The 22,733-nt window shown below is 46.3% G+C and overlaps 2 protein-coding genes across 4 annotated transcripts in view; one reads left to right on the forward strand and one right to left on the reverse strand.

Moving 5' to 3' along the window:
* SERGEF (secretion regulating guanine nucleotide exchange factor) overlaps window positions 1-22,733 on the forward strand; it is a 461,739-nt gene that overhangs the window by 120,748 nt on the left and 318,258 nt on the right. For both annotated transcript variants that reach the window (XR_014465527.1, XR_014465525.1), the window contains one exon: window positions 2,036-2,221. The gene's annotated coding sequence lies outside the window, so the exon portion shown is untranslated. The remainder of the gene's footprint in view (window positions 1-2,035; window positions 2,222-22,733) is intronic.
* KCNC1 (potassium voltage-gated channel subfamily C member 1) overlaps window positions 1-22,733 on the reverse strand; it is a 121,584-nt gene that overhangs the window by 47,753 nt on the left and 51,098 nt on the right. The gene's annotated exons all lie outside the window — the stretch shown is intronic.

Raw genomic sequence — 22,733 nt, forward strand, 5'->3', positions numbered from 1 at the left:
TTCTTCATAAGAGAGTACTGTATGTCCAATATCTTCTTCATAAAATATGCCCAATACCATCTCCATATGAGAATATATCCAATACCTTCTAAATAAGTCAGCAAGTTGAATACCTTCTTCATAAGACAGAATATACAATAACTTATTTGTGGAACACACAGATGACTGGCAGAAGGGATACAGGCGTTCAGAATACCGTTGCTGGAATCCCAATGGAGGGAATCATGATGGCGGTCAGTTAGTATACTTACCTTCTCCATGCCCCTCCAGAGACTCCCTTCCTGTAGGCTAACTCCTAACCTGACACCAATTTCTGAATCTCCATTCCCAGTCTGCATGACAATAGACTCACTCAGGAAGTCAATGTTCCTCTTCTCACGCCTTAATGTTGTGTATGTGTATTGTGGTGGCTCCAGTGCGTGTCTCTAGCCCCATAAAAGTCTGTAGTCCCCAAAAATGTAATATTTTACATAGAAACCGGAATCAGGGCCTGTGTGCCATAGTACTAAGTCTAAGAAGAGGGGATGGGATCATATTGGCCCACGCTTTCTTCATGGGTCTGTGATTTTTGCAGTATTAAACTCTCCATCCTGCCCATTTCAATGGAAAGTGGGAGGGATGCATGAGGGTCATCTGACTTCCCAAAAATGTTGGGATTTCCTGGACATTCCTGGAAATAAAGTATTAAAGACCCATTCCGAAAGGATGTGCAAACACACACCTACTAGTAGAGTGTAGTAAGTGGCTGGCTGGTATAACTGTGTGTGGTAAGAATTCGGTTTATGGTCTGATATGTGCAGGGCATGATTAAAGGGGGGAAACAGTACCCCAGGTTCCCCTCTGTCAAGGGGACACCCAAGCCAGAGCACACTGACATCACAAGCTCTCCCGTTTGTGCAGCAGCAAAAGGAAGAACCTGGCAGCTAGACAGCAAGATAACACAGTGCTTCTTGACAAAAGGAGAGAGAGGAGGGGAGAGGGATCTTATTTCCCATCACCATCTGATGAGACCATATGTGACTGGAGAGAAAGACAGCGTCCTTATGAGTCCTGTGTATAAGTAGTACAGTATTTTACATAGCAAGATAGAGAACAGATTTTCTATGTGTATTTTGAGGTTGTTTTAGATGTCTAAACCCCCAATTAAGCACACCGCTGCACTGTACAGCCCCATGGAAGGGATAGGTAGGATGACAAGCGTGGGTGTGATGCTGACAACATGTCTAGTGCCAGAGCAGTGGGGGCAAACCCCCTTTTTTGAGGGCCTGGGTCCCCCCCATGGCTTAATCCAGCCCTGGATATGTGGGGATCAGTGCCGGTATGTGTAGGGTATTAATATAGATTGTACTGGGGATACTATGCAGAGTACTGTGAAGGGTGGAAGCTGAAGAGCACATGAATGCATAATTGTCACTTCTCTGTTTGCGTTGTGTCTGTACACCCCTGTATTAAGGCGGTGTGTAATGTGTATCTGTTTGTTAATGAATGTGTGTCGCAGGAATGAAGCAGTTACTTACCAGATAAAGCATTTCTCCTTTGCCTGGCTGGATAAACAGAAACAACTTCCAGCTTCTTGAATGTTAGTCAATTGTTTCAATAACTGTCTACCTGTCCTATAGGTTCCAGTTGTTGCCTTCCGCAATTTCTTGCATATTATATTTCATAAGGATAAATATGGTATTCTAACCACTAAATCATACTCGCCTACTCTCCCGGGACAGCTGGGAGAATCCCAAATACCTGGTAACTGGTTTGGGCAGCTTGCTGACGTATTTAAGCCTAATCATGTCCTAATGGACACACCACCCCACGGGACACTGCAAGCCCCAGGAACATCCCCAATAAATGGGACGTTCCTGCGGAATGCGGGACATTTGGGAGGTATCACTAAGCCTTCAAGAGTGACAATGTAGAGAGAGATAGAGCAGGAGCCAGTCAGCTCTAACAGCCATGTTACATGTTATGTTTGAAAAATGACAGCAGCTGATTGGTCAGTTTGTTATGCTAATTTGAGGCTTCATTACTTTTCTTGCAGGTTATGTGTGAGAGGGCGCCTCCTTGTGGACAGAGTGCTCATCATTCCTTATGGCTGCACACGGTATCACCCTCCACCTAGAGCTTCACTTAGTACACCTGGCACAGCGGAGACTCCACAACTCTGGGCAGCACAGCAGCCGCACTACACTGAGCTACGGTTGGACTCCTCCTCCATTGCGCACAGGTTAGTTGCCATTTCATAGACTAATGTATCTATGGTGAAGTTTGGCACCTTGGACGGCATATGAAATATTAGGTGCCTACCATGATTGCCATGTGGTGACTGATGCTGTATCTACAACAAAAGTCTATAAGTATAACGCAGGCATGGCCAAACTATGGCCCTCCAGCTGGTGTGAAACTACAAGTCCCAGCATGCCTTGCCACAGTTTTGCTATTAGGGAATGCTAAAACTATGGCCAGGCATGCTGGGATGTGTAGTTTCACACCAGCTGGAGGGCCACATTTGGCCATGCCTGGTATACAGGGTGCCTTCCTGTGAAGGGTATATGGTCACTAGGTTGACATGCATGGTCGACATGACTGGAGCATATCAAGCGTAGCAAGCCATGCGAGGGGACGCGGTGCAACCATTACAGTGTCCATGCCAACTGTGTCAACATTCGGGACAAAAAAAAGTGAAAAACCCCATGTCGACCTTTTGACCGTTGACCTTCCCCATGTTGACCTAATGTGTGTCGAACCAATGACCATGTCGACCTAACCCCATGTCGACCTTCACTCATGTCGACCATGCATGTCGACCTAGTGACCCTTCACAGGAAGGCACCATGTATACCAGTTTTCTAAACCCACATTTGTTTCATTAATGTTTCATTTGGCAAAATTAATGTGAATTCTTGATTGTACAAAATTTAGAGCGTTCACAAATCTTTTAAGTGTATTTGTTATATACTGTAGTTTGCGTCCGATTGCTCCTTTGCTAAGTTCTGTTGTCGACCTTGATGCATGTCGACCTTCCGCTTGTCAACCCTATGACCCGTACCCCTGTGAATAGCAGGTGTCCCCTTACAGACGGAAATAGGCAGAACACCGCAAACAAAAATACACGTTTTCATTGTTACATTTCTTAGATATATTTTTAATATTGCCAAAATAAAACGCATCTGCTTTATAATATGGCTGAAGAATATTGTCCAAGGACAGCGATAGTTATTAAGTAGGCCACGTAATTGGATGTTAATTAATTTCCACTGAATAGGAAATGCATCATATAAACTTAATGGACCAATTAGCAGCAACGCACTAATACGAGGTATACTGTGTAAGCACAATCAGCTTTACTGCAGTGTGTTGTTGTGTAGTGCTCAGTACAACATTGGCCTGGTATGTAACAAGCATAGGAACTACTGTACATATGATAGGACGGATTTGGTATGAAATACCGATGGTCAAAATCCCGACGGTCAAAATACCGACAGCTATTGACCGACAGTCAAAATCTCGACATGGTCAAAATACCGACATTTAAAATCCTGACAAGGTCAAAATACCGACATATTGAATGTAGACAGGTGAAAAAGTCAACATGACTTTCGGTTGACAGGTCGGAGGGTGGCATGGAGTTTTTTTGACCCGAATGTCGACACAGTTGACATGGACACAGTTGGATATCAACCACAGCCCCTCGCAATGCTTCGGGCACGGTGCCTCGCTGCGCTCGGCACACTATTTTATTCTCCCACTACGCCCTAGTGGATGGTAGGGCATGAAATACCGCCTGCCGGCACATGTCGGGACAAAAACCAGGGAAAAAAACCATGTCGACCTGTCTACATTCTATATGTTGGTATTTTGACCTTGTCTGGATTTTAAATGTCGGGATTTTGACCTTGTCGGGATTTTGACCTTGTCGGTATTTTGACCTTGCCGGGATTTTGACCTTGCCGGGATTTTGACTACATCCCGATAGGACTAATCGTCACAGGAAATGACTATATACACAAAACTAACTTGATTCAATGGGGAACATTTATCAAGACTTCGAGAATGTAGAGGTGTTGCTTATTCCGACCAATCAGATTTTAGCTATAACCATATCTAGTACAGTCTATAAAAAATAGTCAATAATGTCATAATATTGCAATATGTACGGCTTATATATATATATATATATATATATATATATATATATATATATATATATATATATATCTCCTTGCTCATGTGTTATTGCTGCTCTGAGGGCTAAAGTCCAATACACTCCGCTTCAATAAGGGCGTGATTCTACAACACTGGAAAGGGGCCGAATTCCGTTCCGATTTACACATGTGCAGACCCCTGTGTGTGCGCCTTCGGTGAGTACAGTATCACACTTGCCCAGGCGTTCACACGGGTAGCGAAGGGAGGGTGGCGGGCAGGGGGTGGCTGGAGGGGGGGACATTGGGTGCTCTCCTGGGAATGCAGGCATGGCGTTCCCTGCATGAGCCGGGCGGTTGACATCACAGGATATCAGCGCCCGCCCCTAATAGTGGTGTAAATAATAGAAGTCGGGGTACTTGTGTAGTTTCACGGCTTCGCTCGCCCACGCTGCGGGCTCGGTGGCTCGCTACGCTCACCATGCTATTTAAAATCCCCTCCTGCCGCGTATGGGAGTTGTTTTTTTCATACATCCCCTCGCATGTTATCGAGGGGATAAGTGGGGGAGGGTGGGGCAGGGGTTGGAGTATTTGGCCGGGTGGCGTTAAGCCGCTCGCTACGCAGCGAAAGACTGAATCAGGCCCTAATTCTTCAGTCCCAGTAGGAGGGACATTATTATGTAATCTATATAAGACTCGCGCCCCCTACTTGCTGCACGGATAAGCCCTGTTTAAGAATTGCATACAGTATATGTGGAATATCTTAATAGCCATGTTTAGCGTCCTTCTGCTCCAACTGTACAATATGATTCCACTGTCCGAGGGAAGATCTAAGAATTATAACATGGTCATTTACAGAATTGTTCACATGATGGTTACAATATACAGTGGATAGTGCGACTATATGTAAATGGCAAAAACAAGATGTGTTCTTATACACATGAAGCCAAAACTAGATTTCAGCCATACTGTGCACTGTATCTCCAAGAAATCGTCAAGAAACAGTTGCAGCCAACAGTTGCCTTGTGTTCCGAATGTGCTTTATCCTGTGACATCCGTCTTCTAGGATGTCACAGGCTAGGAGCCCCGTTACTGTCACATGGCACAGACAGAGACAGTTGTACAGTATGGTAGGTTTGGCCAGTATACTGTATATATCTACATCCTAGTTAGTGGGTCCTTTACAACACTGAACATAAAATCTATGTTCTTTAAGCAGCGGACAAACTGCATTCACCTCTACATTTTTTCACCTGGTACAGTAGTCTGTGATTGGTCAGACGCAGTGCCCCCTATGCTGCAGCCTGACTATTAGGGGGCAGTGACTGGAAGCTTTTCCCAAAATGAAGATGTGTTGCCTCCGTTTTGTGGGAGTGTTGAAGCCACCGCAGATTCCAATGCAGACTTACAGGCCTTTGCAGTTTGACTTCCCTGGCCATCCTGCGTAATAGGAGGATTATAAACATGTATTATAAACACGTATTATAAACACGTTTAGCGGTATCCAATTTCACAACCCAACCCATTGTACATAAACCCATATAATGTATAAGGCCTAGCAAAGGCCGTACAATTGGGCTCAGTCAATGCAATATTTTTGGGAGGAATTTGGGTTCTGTTGGAGACTAGTCTTACAAATTTTGGAAGGGATAGAGTAGAATGGAAGAGGAGGCCGAGGGAGAGGAAAGAGATGGAGGGAGAAAGGTGAGAGGGATGGAAAAAGGGAGCAGAGGGGGATAGAAGGGGCATGAGGAGAAGGGAGGTAGGGTGAGGTGGTGGGGGGAGGTATGGTGAAAGGGGAATGGAGAGGGAAGAGATGGGTTACAGAGGATTGAGGGAAGCAGAGATAACTACAGGGTGTAGGAGGAGGAGTGAGTGAACTATAAGGTTATAGAAGGAGGTGTAAGGGAACTACGGGGTGTAGAAGGAGGTGTGAGGGAACTACAGGGTGTAGGAGGAGGTGTGAGGAAACTGTAGGGTGTAGGAGGAGGTGTAAGGGAACTACAGGGTGTAGGAGGAGGTGCCAGGGAACTACAGGTGTAGGAGGAGGTGTAAGGGAACTACAGGTGTAGGAGGAGGTGTAAGGGAACTACAGGGTGTAGGAGGAGGTATAAGGGAACTACAGGTGTAGAAGGAGGTGTAAGGGAACTACAGGGTGTAGGAGGAGGTGTAAGGGAACTAATACAGGGTGTAGGAGAAGGTGTAAGGGAACTACAGGGTGTAGGAGGAGGTGCCCGGCAACTACAGGGTGTAGGAGGAGGTGTAAGGGAACTACTACAGGGTGTAGGAGAAGGTGTAAGAGAACTACAGGTGTAGGAGGAGGTGTGAGGGAAGTAAAGGGTGTAGGAGGAGGAGGTGTGAGGGAACTACAGGGTGTAGGAGGAGGAGGTGTGAGGTAACTAAAGGGTGTAGAAGGAGGAGTGAGGGAACTACAGGGTGTAGGAGGAGATGTAAGGGAACTACAGGGTGTAGGAGGAGGTGTGAGGGAACTACAGGGTGTAGGAGGAGGAGTGAGGGAAGGTAGAGTGGGATGAGTCCAGGAAGGGAGGGAAGATCAGTCGGAGGGGTGGAGGAGACTGTCAGTGTGTCATCATACAACCCATCCCCAAGTAATTGTTTAAGTTAACTTCATTAAACAATTAAATACACTTTTAAGTTTTGAAAATGTATGGCAGTAATTTTCTCTGATATATAAATAGAATATTTTCCAGGAACTATTCACTGTAATGCTGGGAACGTTTCCCTAGATCACTCTGTAATTAACAATGGTACCATCAGTCCATTCATATTTTAAATGTGCTTCAGAGGCTGATTAATGGGCAGGATAAGAGAGCTGGGTACTTGCGTCCACTCACAGACTTAGAGCCCTGATACACACTTCCCTCCATTAAATATATAAGATAATGAGAGGTTGTCCTGAATGATTTATACATCTGTAGAGTGGTGGATGTGATGTTGTGTGAGATATTATGTTCTATAAATACACTGCCATATCTGATTAAAAACTATAAGACTTTTTCGGTTGGCAATATATAATTATTGAAGTGGAGATTGATGGGATTTACTTGAAAAAAATTAGCGGATCGACAGGTCAACATTAAGTCGAGATTAGCGGACAATTAGCTAGGTCGACATGGGACAAGGTCGACAGTCAAAAGGTCAACATGGGTTTTTTCACTGTTTTTGACCTGAATGTCGACATGGACACTGAAACGTAGCCCCGTGTCCCCTCGCCATGCTTCGGGCACACTATTTTATTCTCCCACCATGCACTAATGGGTGTTAGGGCATGAAATACTGCCTGTCGGCACACGTTGGCTCAATAAACAGTGAACAGCCCCATGTCAACCTTTTGACTATCGACCATGCCCATGTCGACCTAATGCTTGTTTCCACCTAATGACCTGTCGACCTTGTCCCAAATCAACCTAAACCCATGTCGACCTTTCAGCATGTCGACCTAGTGGTGCCGACCTAATGACTGTCAACCAATTTATTGTCGACCAACCGAGCGTACCCCCTGAACGTTAATAAGGAGGCAACATTCTCATGACAGTTGGCACAGGCTGCATAATGCCCGGCGGATTGGGCAGAGAGATCGGGTGAAATCGCATGTGTATGACATCTGATCTGCGGCCCTGTGCGTCATGTAAAAGAAGTCTTATGTGCAGCCATCAGCGACACATCCTGGTTCCTTTATAGCACCCGCAATGTATAGCATCCAATGCGGGGGGACACACAGAGCCAAGAGGGGGGATGCCGAGAGCCGGATTCATTTTTTTTTTTTTAGCCTCTGATTGGGTGAGAGAGCTCTCTTAGCCAATCATTGGCTGCACATTCACTTGTATGGGTATTTTGTATTCTCCTGCATTTTTTCATTCCAATTCGGTCTAAAAAAATGAATAATATGAAAAAACCCGTGTCAACAATTCCCATGTCAATCTTAAGCTTGCGTTGACCGCCCATCACTGTCACCCTAAGGTATGTTGACCATTCTTAGGTGTCAACTTAGTCACTGTCGACAAATAGTGGTCGACCTAGTGACCCCGGGACTGGATACTTATAAAGGTTGTTCCCACTTGTCCAGGGTATCTGGTGCAGCGCAGAGTTACGCAGCGTCCGTTCCTCACCCTCCAGACCACAGGAAAGAAAGTCTTGTAATTTGTCATTTGGAGCAATTAAAACATTTACCCCCAGATACCTGAGAAGGGGTATATATATATATATATATATATATATATATATATATATATATATATATATATATATTATTACTAATCTATGAAAGCAATAACTGTACAATCCTTTCATGTCTACCTGTTCCCCAATCATTCACAGCTCAATGTGTAAATATTCCTTCTCACAGACAAACACTTTGTGCGATACAGCCAGGAAACCCTAGCACTCTAAGGCATGGGTCCTCAAACTGCGGCCCTCCAGATGTTGTGAAACTACAAATCCCAGCATGCCTTGCCACAGTTTTAACACTCCCTTATAGCAAAACTGTGGCAAGGCATGCTGGGATTTGTAGTTTCACAACATCTGGAGGGCCGCAGTTTGAGGACCCATGCAAGGTATTCAAAACCATTGAGCATTTGCAATTCCATAATGAGTACTGTAAAATAAGAACAGTGCTTGAGCTGCAGCCAAAGTACATGTACAGAACTGACACAAGCAGCGAGCGAGAGGATCAGACTGGCTATAATTACTTACCGAGCTGACACATCTGCTGTATAACAAGTGTCGTTGTGTCAGGAACTGCTAATAATAATAATAATAATAATAATTAGCTAAACTGTACGTAAAATGTATATAATAAGCTACTATACAGGTATGTATACAAGATGTAATCTACGCACACACTGAAAATAAGCATACTAAAAATTATTACTGTAAAGAAATTCCATTTGCATCCATCATTGTTATCACCAGCTTACCGGACCCCTAATTAGCTGGGTCAAAGGGTCTTACCCATCTCCCCCAGCCAGGGAACCTACACGTCCCATTTTCACTACGTTCCTCGCAACCAGAGCCATTGTTAGAGATGTGCTACAGCTCCAATTATACTTGGGCAGTACGGACGGTATAGTGGTCAGCGTTACTGCCTCACAGCACTGAGGTCATGGGATCGATACCCACCATGACCCTTACTGTGTGGAGTTTGTATACTCTCCCCGTACTTGCGTGTGTTTCCTCCGGGTACTCCGGTTTCCTCCCACAGTCCAAACATATACTTATAGGTTAATTGGCTCCCAACACAAATTAACCCTAGAATGTCTGTGTGTGCATGTATATGTGGTAGGGAATATAGATTGTAAGCTCCAATGGGGCAGGGACTGATGTAATATTCTCTGTACAGCGCTGTGGAATATGTGCGCGCTATATAATTAACTGGTAATAATAGTCTCTGTACAGCGCTGCAGAATATGTGTGCGCTATAGAATAACTGGTAATAATAGTCTCTGTACAGCGCTGCGGAATATGTGTGCGCTATATAATAACTGGTAATAATATTCTCTGTACAGCGCTGCGGAATATGTGTGCGCTATATAAATAACTGGTAATAATATTCTCTGTACAGCGCTGCGGAATATGTGTGTGCTATATAAATAACTGGTAATAATAGTCTCTGTACAGCGCTGCGGAATATGTGTGCGCTATATAAATAACTGGTAATAATATTCTCTGTACAACGCTGCGGAATATGTGTGTGCTATATAAATAACTGGTAATAATATTCTCTGTACAGCGCTGCGGAATATGAGTGCGCTATATAATAACTGGTAATAATAGTCTCTGTACAGCGCTGCGGAATATGAGTGCGCTATATAATAACTGGTAATAATAGTCTCTGTACAGCGCGGCAGAATATGTGTGCACTATATAAATAACTGGTAATAATATTCTCTGTACAGCGCTGCGGAATATGTGTGCGCTATATAATACCTGGTAATAATATTCTCTGTACAGCGCTGCGGAATATGTGTGCGCTATATAATAACTGGTAATAATATTATCTGTACAGAGCTGCGGAATATGTGTGCGCTATATAATAACTGGTAATAATAGTCTCTGTACAGCGCTGCGGAATATGAGTGCGCTATATAATAACTGGTAATAATAGTCTCTGTACAGCGCTGCGGAATATGTGTACACTATATAATAACTGGTGATAATAGTCTCTGTACAGCGCTGTGGAATATGTGTGCGCTATATAATAACTGGTAATAATATTCTCTGTACAGCGCTGCGGAATATGTGTGCGCTATATAATAACTGGTAATAATATTCTCTGTACAGCGCTGCGGAATATGTGTGCGCTATATAATAACTGGTAATAATATTATCTGTACAGCGCTGCGGGATATGTGTGCTCTATATAATAACTGGTAATAATATTATCTGTACAGCGCTGCGGAATATGTGTGCGCTATATAATAACTGGTAATAATATTCTCTGTACAGCGCTGGGGAATATGTGTGCGCTATATAATAACTGGTAATAATAGTCTCTGTACAGACCTGCGGAATATGTGTGCGCTATATAATAACTGGTAATATTCTCTGCACAGCGCTGCGGAATATGTGTGCACTATATAATAACTGGTAATAATATTCTCTGTACAGCGCTACGGAATATGTGTGCGCTATATAATAACTGGTAATAATAGTCTCTGTACAGCGCTGCGGAATATGTGTCCACTATATAATAACTGGTAATATTCTCTGTACAGCGCTACGGAATATGTGTGCGCTATATAATAACTGGTAATAATAGTCTCTGTACAGCGCTGCGGAATATGTGTGCGCTATATAAATAACTGGTAATAATGGTCTCTGTACAGCGCTACGGAATATGTGTGCGCTATATAATAACTGGTAATAATAGTCTCTGTACAGCGCTGCGGAATATGTGTGCGCTATATAATAACTGGTAATAATAGTCTCTGTACAGCGCTGCGGAATATGTGTGCGCTATATAATAACTGGTAATAATAGTCTCTGTACAGCGCTGCGGAATATGTGTGCGCTATATAATAACTGGTAATAATAGTCTCTGTACAGCGCTGCGGAATATGTGTGCGCTATATAATAACTGGTAATAATAGTCTCTGTACAGCGCTACGGAATATGTGTGTGCTATATAAATACTGTAACTGTAAATAAATAATACTATACTATAGATGTGTCCTTTATTACACAGTAATGTTTCCGATATGCGAAATGGCCAACATACACGATAATAGCATTAACAATATCGTTAATGTGCATTTTGTCCCCGGTGAATCAAATGTGCCGAGCATCATCCGCGTACACACTATGCAATATTTCTTAAACAAAATGCACACTAACGATATTGTTCGTGCTATTATCATGTATATATTGTGTGGTGAACATGCAGTGAAATCTGCTTATATCGACAACGTTTAGTGGGGGGGGGGGGAGCGCCGAGGCGATGTCACTGAACAATATCGTTAACAATATCGTTCAGTGCGCACGCCCTAATGCTGGGTACACACCAGGACGACTAGGGCCCGATCCCATCAATCTAGATCCAATTCCGACCAATTGGATGTAGATTGTGTGCTGATCGGGCCCTTTTCTGACCTGGTGTGGACCGATACCGATCCGATGCGCGGTCCCGTGGGTCGGTCGTTATTATTATCGGATCGGACCCGCTCACGGTGCACATCGTGAGCGGGTCGTGCCCCCCCGCGTCATGTTGAGCGGGTCGGACGAGCCACTGACGACCCGCTCACGATGTGCATCGTGAGCGGGTCGTCCTGGTGTGTACCCCACATAAATCATTCAGCCAGGAGCGCAGTACACAGTGACTGGTGTTGTGCTGCATCTCCAACGCCAGGGGGGGGGGGGGGGGACTTAATAGGGTGAGAGATTCAGAAAGTGAGAGGTTTGGTAAGAAATCTCCACCTTTTTTTAAAGCGGCAATCATTTACACTTCATAACCAGTTTGATTTTGCAGTGTAAATGATTGCCGCTTTAAAGAAAAAAAACCTGGAGTTTTCTTACCAAATCTCTCACTTTATGAATCTCTCATCCGATTAAATTTCACCCCAGGCGTCTTGCGCCATAAGGCATAATGACGCTTATGTGTAGAAGACACATCTGTATGTCGATATCAGAATCAGCATGTGGGCCATGTCCAGGACGGGGCTTTGGCTGAGAGTCATACTGCTGACACGACACCGTCGGTGATACAGGAGCACTAAACATTAGTCAAAACCTGACATACATGACTGGGGGAATGTTCACAAGCCAGATCCATTTACGTTAACAGGATAACCTGGTCTGGTATATATAGCAGAACATAACGGTGGTCCTATTTCTGCCGAGCTTGGCAAAGATGATCCCCAGATGCTATACGCTAGATGCCGTCCTGTCCATTAAGGGAATTAACTAAGTGCAGGAAGAAGCATTTTACACAGAAAGATTTCGTACAAAAGGTCACGGTTTAAAAGCTGTATACTCCGGGGATGAGCAGCCCTTCAGACAATGGTAGACGAGTAGATCTACGCTACGTCCAGCCGCGAGCATTCCGTGGAAATGGTACTTTGTAAGAATTGCGCTTACAGTGTCCGACGAGCCCCTGGCAACGTGTTTTACTGACGGGCAGTATTGATCCTGATAAGTCTTACTGACGCTAATAACAGTCCAGCGACCGTATCATGCGGGTACGGGTCATGGGACCGACTCATTGAAGGGCTTCGCTCGACACCAGAAATAGCATAATGTTGACAATGGGAAGGTCGACATGAGTTTTTCACTTTTTCCCGGAATGTTGACATAGACACGGTCTAAGGACCTTATTCAGGTGAATTCGCAGTAGACGTTCCTTCACACGCGGACCGATGGTTTTTGATTGCGCACATGTATGCACTTGTTGCGTGCGGCCGAGCAACCTTGCGGGCAGGGGGCAGAGAGGGGCGTGGGGCTGCCCCATCACTGTATTGGAACGCCCAGTGTTTCTGGGGCGTTCCCATGAGAACGCTGGGCGTTCTCATGGTAATGAGGCATGACAGACAGGTGGGGGGCGGGCAGCTGACATCGCCCTGAGCGTACACGCACCTGTAAGGTTGCTCTGAATGATGGGGGCGGATCCCAGCAGGCTGTGAATGGTTGTTACTGTGTATGGAGGGCATGGTGGCAAGGTGCCTCGCTGCGATTGGCACACTGCTATATTATAGTGGATGGTAGGGTATGAAATACCACCTGTCGGCACATGTCGGCTTAAATAACCCAGTAAAACACTTGATCTTTTGTCAACCTTTTGTCCGTCCGAATGTCAACCTAATGTGGATGGATACAGTTTTTCAATCCTAACTGGCAAATCGGAGCCACTGTGTTAAACTGAATGTCCCCTTAGAATTCGGGGTTCCATCACATCATTAAGCCTATAAACAAGTACAAATAATAAAGTATTGCTACAATGCTGCAACACAACCTGCATCACTGTAACGGGACAGACGGAGCGAGTAGGAAATATGAGACCTTAATTACTGACATAAATAATCCACTTTCCAAGATGGCATCCATCGAATCGCATTATATTATATAAATAGGAGCGAGTCTCCCCACATGCCCAGAACAGTAACATTGTCTGTGAGAGAATCGTTTAATATGGATCTTACTGTCTGTCGGTGCAGTGAGACGGATATCAGGTCTGCAGCCCGGTATTATTTCTCCATATACTTTCCATACACTGAATGACTGTCAGCACTTCACTGTCTGGCTACAGACTGAGAGCTGGAAGGCAGGTAGTGGGTGCTGCCCGGCTGCTCTGATTCTGTGACCGCCACCTCTCCCTGCTCGGAGGCCCCTAGAATTGTGGAACCTCGGGCAGCTGCCCAGTGCGCCGAGACATTAATATAACCTTGTTAGTATTATCCCAAGGGGCAATATACTGTATAGTAAATATGTGGCAGATCTGCCTGGCATTTGTAGTAAATCTAATGAATGAATGCAGATTAAGTCCATAGCTCATGTGCTGTGAACAAAAAGCAAAATAAAATGACGTTCTTCCCATAAGACCCATCAGACAATGCTAAGCCTGTAGCTATGGGTCTCACACCAACCTAGACAGCAATCAAGTCTTTACTTATAACGCTTCTGTGTAGACGAGCAGACGGGGTCCGCCGGGAGAAATTATCCCTTATTATAAATACTAATCAATTTGTATCAATATTCATGTAAGACAAGGGGCTGTGATGCCATCAGCTGACACAACTGCTGGCATTAATAACAGTGGCCTGATTCTGGTTGACTGCTTAACGAGCCATCTAAAGCCATCTGCCCCCCTGCGTTCCCATGGGGACGCCCAGCGTTTCCCAGAGCGCACCCACCGTTTTTTGGTGGGCTCGCCCAGGAAGCGATGGGCATCCCCATGAGGCAGCCCCCTGCCCGCCTCCATCCCGCCCCCCTTCCTGTGCGAACGCCTGGCCCTGCACATGCGCACAAGTACATGTACACCTGCGCAGAGCCTAAACATCGGTCCCCGATGCTAATATGCCGGGGACTGAGCAAACCAGAACCGAGCCCAATGTGAGCTTTATTTGTGATCATAGGCATCGCTATAGATGGTGCAGCGCCTGCTTAGGGGATATGGTCACTAGGTCAACACTAAAGGTCGACATAGACTAGGTCAACCGCTAGAGGTCGACATGGCTTAATTCGACACAATAAATATGTCGACAGACCTAATGTCGACAGGGTCAGAATGTCAACGCAAGCATTAGTGTGACAATGGAAAGGCCGACAGTCAAAATGTCGACATGAGTTTTACATTAGTTTTTTTCTCCAAAACAGGCGGTATTTCATACCCTACCACCCGCTAGGGCGTGGAAGGTGGGGCACAGAGCGCAGAGGTGGCAGAACCAGCCACCTCTACACAAGATCATCAATCATGTGCCACCGCCACTAGCGGTCTTCTACCGCCCTCTGCAACGTGAAAACGTAGTGGTGCACCGCTACTAATACACATTACATATGGGCAGCAGCGGGAGTGGTGAGCCTGCTGCTCTTGTGATTTTGGCAGGGAGGCACAGGTGGCAGGGCCATCTTATCATTAGCCTGGGCCCCTGGGCAAAATTATTCACTGGGCACCCCCTCTCTGTGCAGGCAGCAGCGTCCGGGCAGAGGGGGCTGGGAGCTTTTTAGCACTATTTGCCAGGTGGCTGGCGGGATGCTGAATTTGAAAAGACTGTTCACACGCTGATTCTGAATTCTCTCAGCCAATCAGCATCTGGCCAGTATTTTAAAATCCAACAGCGCTTCCTTCACGGCCAGCCGCCCGGCAAATAGAGCAGCAATACAAGCTTTCAGCCACTACTGCCTGGACCCCGCTGCCCGCCGCCACAGCCTCAGCAGCTCCCCGGGCCAGTGCCATCTTCCCCATTGGGGGGAATGGGATCATTCGTCAGACTGCATTTAGGTCTACAGTCATTAGGTCAACCCCACTAGGTCGACTGGCAGGAAGGTCGACCTGACTTAAGGTCGACATGGGCCAAGGTCGACATGACTTAAGGTCGAATTTGCATAAAGGTCGACATGAGGAAGGTCGACTGGTCATAAGGTCGACATGGGTTTTTCACTGTTTTTTGATCCGAATGTCGACACAGTCGACATGGACACAGTTGGCAATGAGAATCGGACCCTCGCATCGCTCGCTTCGCTCGCAATGCTTCGGGCACGGTGCCTCGCTGCGCTCGGCACACTATTTTATTCTCCCACCACGCCCTAGTGGATGGTAGGGCATGAAATACCGCCTGTCGGCACATGTCGGCTCAAAAAACAGTGAAAAACCCATGTCGACCTTATGACCAGTCGACCTTCCTCATGTCGACCTTTATGCAAATTCGACCTTAAGTCATGTCGACCTTGGCCCATGTCGACCTTAAGTCAGGTCGACCTTCCTGCCAGTCGACCTAGTGGGGTCGACCTAATGACTGTAGACCTAAATGCAGTCTGATGAATGACCGCATCCCGGGTGGTGTTGGTAGAAGGAGGAGACATAGCAACTGCTGCAGGACAGGGAGTACCTTTTCTCTAGCTCCCCTGCAGTGCATGGCTCGTGACACCCATTACCCATGTATCTGTTGATTAACGCCCCTGCCTGGGATCTTAGCAGTACTGTTTACAGCCCTCAGAGGTAGAGGACAGTGAAGCAAAAAGACTTGCAGCAACACTCCCAGAAAGTGGGAGCAGTGCCTGGGTAATACTTGGGGAGGTCCCTTCTCTGTCCGCGTTTACTTCCGCTCATGGCTTGGAAGTCCAGTCCTGGAAGTGAGGGTGGTGGAGAAGTGTTGCCACTCGCAGGCTGTTTCCAAACTCTGGAAAGGGCATGGGCTCACAAAAAGGGAGTGTGGCTTTGTGGGACGATGCATCTGAGAGCCATGCCTCCCATTTGTCATCACTATGGGGGCATGCCCCGTGCTCTGTGAGTTGTTGGCATGCCCCCAGTCCCTCTGTCTCACATTAATAGACAATGGGGCTAATTTAGCCTGGATCGCTAATCTGAGACCTTGCACTAGTCTACAAGGAGTAAGGTGCCGCCCAGACAGAAAGAAAAAACGCCCTTTCGCTAAATTGCAAGAGAATTACAAATGGATCGTGGATCATTATCCACTAGCAAATCCCCCAGTAGGCAGATTTCAATGTGTATTGAGGCCTTGAGGGTTACTACTGTGGGCATGTGTTAAGAGAATCACTACTGTGTGGTTATAATGTGTTAGGGTAATTACTACTTTACAGAGTAGTGTGTAAGGGGCATTACTGCTGTGTAGAACAACTTGTATAAGAGACACTACTATATAGTGCAATGTGAATAAGGTGCACTTCTGTGTGGAGTTTGTATATACTCCCCGTACTTGCGTGGGTTTCCTCTGGGGAACTCCGGTTTATACATTGTAAGCTCCACTGGGGCAGGGACTGATGTGAATGTTCAAATATTATCTGTACAGCGCTGTGGAATATGTATGCGCTATATAAGAAACTGGTAATAAATAAAATACAGGTTGAGTATCCCTTATCCAAAATGCTCGGGACCAGGAGAATTTTGGATAACGGATTATTCCGTATTTCGGAATATATTTTAATATTTTAATGATGTATTTTGAAGTATCTTGCATTTATGCTGTATAAACACATAATATACACACAAATATATTTTATTACCACATAAAATACACACAAATATATTTTAATTGTTCAAAAAACAAGGTTTCAAAACGTGAAACAAAATGTGTGTACTATCTCAGCACTGAATTTGAATGCCAAGCAATCATTGTCTTGCACATATATAGTGCCAGTTACATATCATGTCCCCAGTGATGCTGTTACAAATGTCCCCAGTGAGTTTTTAGCAAAAAAAAAAAAATTTTTCACTTTCTGGAATGTCCGTATTTCGGAATAATTCGGATAACGGATATTCGGATACGGGATACTCGACCTGTAATAAATAATATTTCCTTTATGGTTGGAGCACTGATAATGATACGCCATTTTCAGTCATTGTTGTGTATAGTGGATAGTATAAGGCTCAGCATGGTGCATGCAGTGGATGTTATAATGTATGAGGGTACTGTATTGTGGCGTAATATGAACTGGGAGCACTATAATGCAACATAATAGGAACTGTGGGCACTACAATAAGTTGACCTGGTGCCACTGTGTGGTATGATGTGATCTATGGTACTTCTATGGGGCACAAAGTGAACTAGGGCACTACTGTAGGGCATAAAATTAAAAACTGCTGTAGAGAGAGGTGGTTCTAGAAGCATTACGGTGGAGGTTCCTTCAGGAAGTCCAACCTACTCTACAAACTAGAGTTACAATCTCCTTCCTTAATTCACTTACAATTTATTATTTTCCTAAAATATTGCGCTGTTTATTTAATCTCTTACATTAATGGACAGATGGACCTGCTTAAGGCAATTCTGCTGTTACAGTATGAGGAGACAGCTGTTTCTGCATGTTTATGGGCAAAATGAAGGATCCCTTAATTGTACCAATTAGGTGAGCCTGCCTTCCGGCCCCCAGCCCCAAGATCAGCAGTAGCCGTGCCCATAATTTTCTATGGGGGCAGTATTTAACAAGCTCCGCAAAGCAGACAGTATGAATGACAGAGAATCAGGCTTCACACCCTTTATTCCTCTGTTCCATGGCCTGACCGACTGTTCTCTAGTCTACTCCCCTGGTACTTCTTCTGTCTCCCTCCTCTGTTCCATGACCTGACCGACTGTTCTCTAGTCTTCTCCCCTGGTACTTCTTCTGTCTCGCTCCTTTGTTTCATGGCCTGACCGACTGTTCTCTAGTCTGCTGCCCTGGTACTTCTTCTGTCTCCCTCCTCTGTTTCATGGCCTGACCGACTGTTCTCTAGTCTGCTCCCCTGGTACTTCTTCTGTCTCCCTCCTCTGTTTCATGGCCTGACCGACTGTTCTCTAGTCTGCTCCCCTGGTACTTCTTCTGTCTCGCTCCTCTGTTTCATGGCCTGACCGACTGTTCTCTAGTCTGCTCCCCTGGTATTTCTTCTGTCTTCCTCCTCTGTTCCATAGCCTGACCGACTGTTCTCTAGTCTGCTCCCCTGGTACTTCTTCTGTCTCCCTCCTCTGTTTCATGGCCTGACCGACTGTTCTCTCGTCTGCTCCCCTGGTACTTCTTCTGTCTCCCTCCTCTGTTCCATGGCTTGACCGACTGTTCTCTAGTCTGCTCCCCTGGTACTTCTTCTGTCTCCCTCCTCTGTTTCATGGCCTGACCGACTGTTCTCTAGTCTGCTCCCCTGGTACTTCTTCTGTCTCTCTCCTCTGTTCCATGGCCTGACCGACTGTTCTCTAGTCTGCTCCCCTGGTACTTCTTCTGTCTCCCTCCTCTGTTCCATGGTCTGACGACTGTTCTCTAGTCTGCTCCCCTGGTACTGCTTCTGTCTCCCTCCTCTTATCCATGGGCTGACTGACTGTTTTCTAGTCTGCTCCCCTGGTACTTCTTCTGTCCCTCTCCTCTGTTCCATGGCCTGACCGACTGTTCTCTAGTCTGCTCCCCTGGTACTTCATCAGTCTCCCTCCTCTGTTCCATGGTCTGACAACTGTTCTCTAGTCTGCTCCCCTGGTACTGCTTCTGTCTCCCTCCCCTGATCCATGGCCTGACCGACTGTTTTCTAGTCTGCTACCCTGGTACTTCTTCTGTCTCCCTCCTCTGTTCCGTGGCCTGACCGACTGTTCTCTAGTCTGCTGCCCTGGTACTTCTTATGTCTTCCTCCTCTGTTCCATGGCCTGACCGACTGTTCTCTAGTCTGCTCCCCTGGTATTTCTTCTGTCTCCCTCCTCTGTTCCATGGCCTGACCGACTGTTCTCTCGTCTGCTCCACTGGTACTTCTTCTGTCTCCCTCCTCTGTTCCATGGCCTGACCGACTGTTCTCTAGTCTGCTCCCCTGGTAATTCTTCTGTCTCCCTCCTCTGTTCCATGATCTGACCGACTGTTCTCTAGTCTGCTCCCCTGGTGCTTCTTCTGTCTCCCTCCTCTGTTTCATGGCCTCACCGACTGTTCTCTCGTCTGCTCCCCTGGTACTTCTTCTGTCTCCCGCCTCTGTTCCATGGCCTGACCGACTGTTCTCTAATCTGCTCCCCTGGTAATTCTCCTGTCTCCCTCCTCTGTTCCATGATCTGACCGACTGTTCTCTAGTCTGCTCCCCTGGTGCTTCTTCTGTCTCCCTCCTCTGTTTCATGGCCTGACCGACTGTTCTCTCGTCTGCTCCCCTGGTACTTCTTCTGTCTCCCTCCTCTGTTCCATGGCCTGACCGACTGTTCTCTAGTCTGCTCCCCTGGTACTGCTTCTGTCTCCCTCCCCTGATCCATGGCCTTACCGACTGTTTTCTAGTCTGCTCCCCTGGTACTGCTTCTGTCTCCCTCCCCTGATCCATGGCCTTACTGACTGTTTTCTAGTCTGCTACCCTGGTACTTCTTCTGTCTCCCTCCTCTGTTCCGTGGCCTGACCGACTGTTCTCTAGTCTGCTGCCCTGGTACTTCTTCTGTCTCCCTCCTCTGTTTCATGGCCTGACCGACTGTTCTCTCGTCTGCTCCACTGGTACTTCTTCTGTCTCCCTCCTCTGTTCCATGGCCTGACCGACTGTTCTCTAGTCTGCTCCCCTGGTACTTCTTCTGTCTCCCTCCTTTGTTCCATGGCCTGACCGATTGTTCTCTAGTCTGCTCCCCTGGTAATTCTTCTGTCTCCCTCCTCTGTTCCATGGCCTGACCGACTGTTCTCTAGTCTGCTCCCCTGGTGCTTCTTCTGTCTCCCTCCTCTGTTTCATGGCCTGGCCGACTGTTCTCTTGTCTGCTCCCCTGGTACTTCTTCTGTCTCCCTCCTCTGTTCCATGGCCTGACCGACTGTTCTCTAGTCTGCTCCCCTGGTACTTCTTCTGTCTCCCTCCTCTGTTCCATGGCCTGACCGACTGTTCTCTATTCTGCTCCCCTGGTACTTCTTCTGTCTGTGTATCGTGGTTCTGACACATGGCCTGCCTGACTACTGCATTTGTGTCTTCTAGTAGCAATGCAAGGTCTAGCTGCAGTCCTTAAATATGTAGTTAATACAGTAGCTTTGCAAAGCACATAAAAGCCATCACAGAAGACCCCCTTTGATGGCCACCACTAATAATACTGGGCGATGGTCATCGCATCCTGCTAGACTTAATAAATATTATCCAGAGGGCCCATATTCCACCAGCCAAACAATGATTCCACCTCAAATAAACACTTTTTTTGCCCCTGCTATTACTAGAGACCCCACGGGACACATTGGGCAATAATCACACCAAAGGCTGCTCACTCTGCGCAGCAGTGTTCCTATAAATATAACACGGAATTCAGACTTCCACAGTGCAATCTCCTGATCGTTCTTATTAGATATTCTATGTAATACGGTTAAAGGAGAGTTTATTGTAATCCTCAGTTTAAAAAGTAATTAAATCTTTGACGACAAGCAATACAATTAGATTTCTTGAGACTAGATGGCCTCATTCTCGTGACGTATGACCTGAGGAAGTTTAATTTAATTTTTGTCTTTAGAGAAAACCGTTTTGAAAAGAACATTTGAATTTCAGTCATCCCGACAAAGGCTGGACGCGTGGAGGATCCCGGTAAATGGACGGGAGGATTTCTTTCATCTCATCTACCAAAAGGAATACAGGGCCTGATTCATTACCAGTCGCAAGGGGCAGAATTCGGACCCGTTCCGATGTTTGGGGATCTGTGCATGCGCAAGTGCGTATTCGTGCATGAGCAGAACCCAGCAATGAACGACTTCCGCGACATACACACGCACCGGGCCGTTTGTCGCGGGGAGGGAGGGCAGGCAGCGACGGAAGCTCTGGGCGTTCCCATGGGAAGGCAGGTGAGCCGATGCCTGGCGGGGATGGGCGGCTATGTCACAGGACGTCAGTGCCCGCCCCGTGTTCGGCGGACACCGAAGGAAATAAATGTCAGTTTTTATTTCCGATAGCAGGACTTTTGTTTCCGATGATATTAGACGGGGCAGCAATTCAGCGCTCGGTAAGCCTTGATTATTGCTGCTTACTGAGCCAACATGAATAACCCCCCCGGTATCAATTGATCAATTGCACCAATTAAATGATAAAGGGGCAGCTTACTCCCCCCAAAATATAAGAGAGATACCAACACTTATGCCCCGTACACACTGTACGATATGTGGCACCACCTAGATCGTTAACAATATCGAAAACAAATGATCCCCGAGTTAAACACTGAACAATATCGTTAGCGATCTATCGTTCAGTGATGTCACCAGGACCTTCACAGAACATGTCACTGAGCTTATCGTCAGAGTTGACTGCATGTAAATATGCAGCTGCCAATGTGGGAGGATGTGGTAACTGCACCGTCTGCGTTACTGTTCTGTGGCGGAGAAGATCCTTGGCGGCTGCTGTTAATAACCAGTTGTGCCACCAGAGGACATTGATTCAGCAGTTTGCACGGGCTCCTAATGTGTGGGGGCCTGGGACGGATGTCCATATTGCCCCTCCCTTAATCCCGCCCTGCTGGCTTTGCGGAGTCGTGACCATTCAGTCAGTGGTACATAAACATTGTAGTAAATCCATTTATATCAGCACAGGGCTATAACTAGGGGAGTGTAACTGGTGTGACAACTGATTCTGCTGCTGCTACATTAATTTCTATTCGAATGCAATAAGAATGATGACTGTCCATACAAACATACAGGTGGTTATTCTGGTTCATTCGCTTGGATGCAAATTCCCATCCTTGCAAATCAACCAGATCCCGCCTTGCGAATGGTGGTACTCCGGCCCACCATTCGCAAGGTGCGTACGTTCCCAATGGCTGTGAATGGATGTTTTACATCATTAACTATTTGCATGCCACTGGGACCGTCCCACATCTTTCGATGGTCGCCGACCATCGGAAGATGTGGAAGTTGCACGCATATGTAAGGTTGCTCTGAGAAACCTTACATACAGATGTAGCCCCTCTCGTTCAGTCCCGGTGCCCGCCAGAACCTCCCCTCTGGCGAGCGCCGGCGGAGAGGGACTACATTAAAACTGTGACGCGCGTG

This window comes from Crinia signifera, chromosome 11 (assembly GCF_055691185.1).
Source record: "Crinia signifera chromosome 11, ASM5569118v1, whole genome shotgun sequence".
In the NCBI taxonomy this organism is placed as follows: domain Eukaryota; kingdom Metazoa; phylum Chordata; class Amphibia; order Anura; family Myobatrachidae; genus Crinia; species Crinia signifera.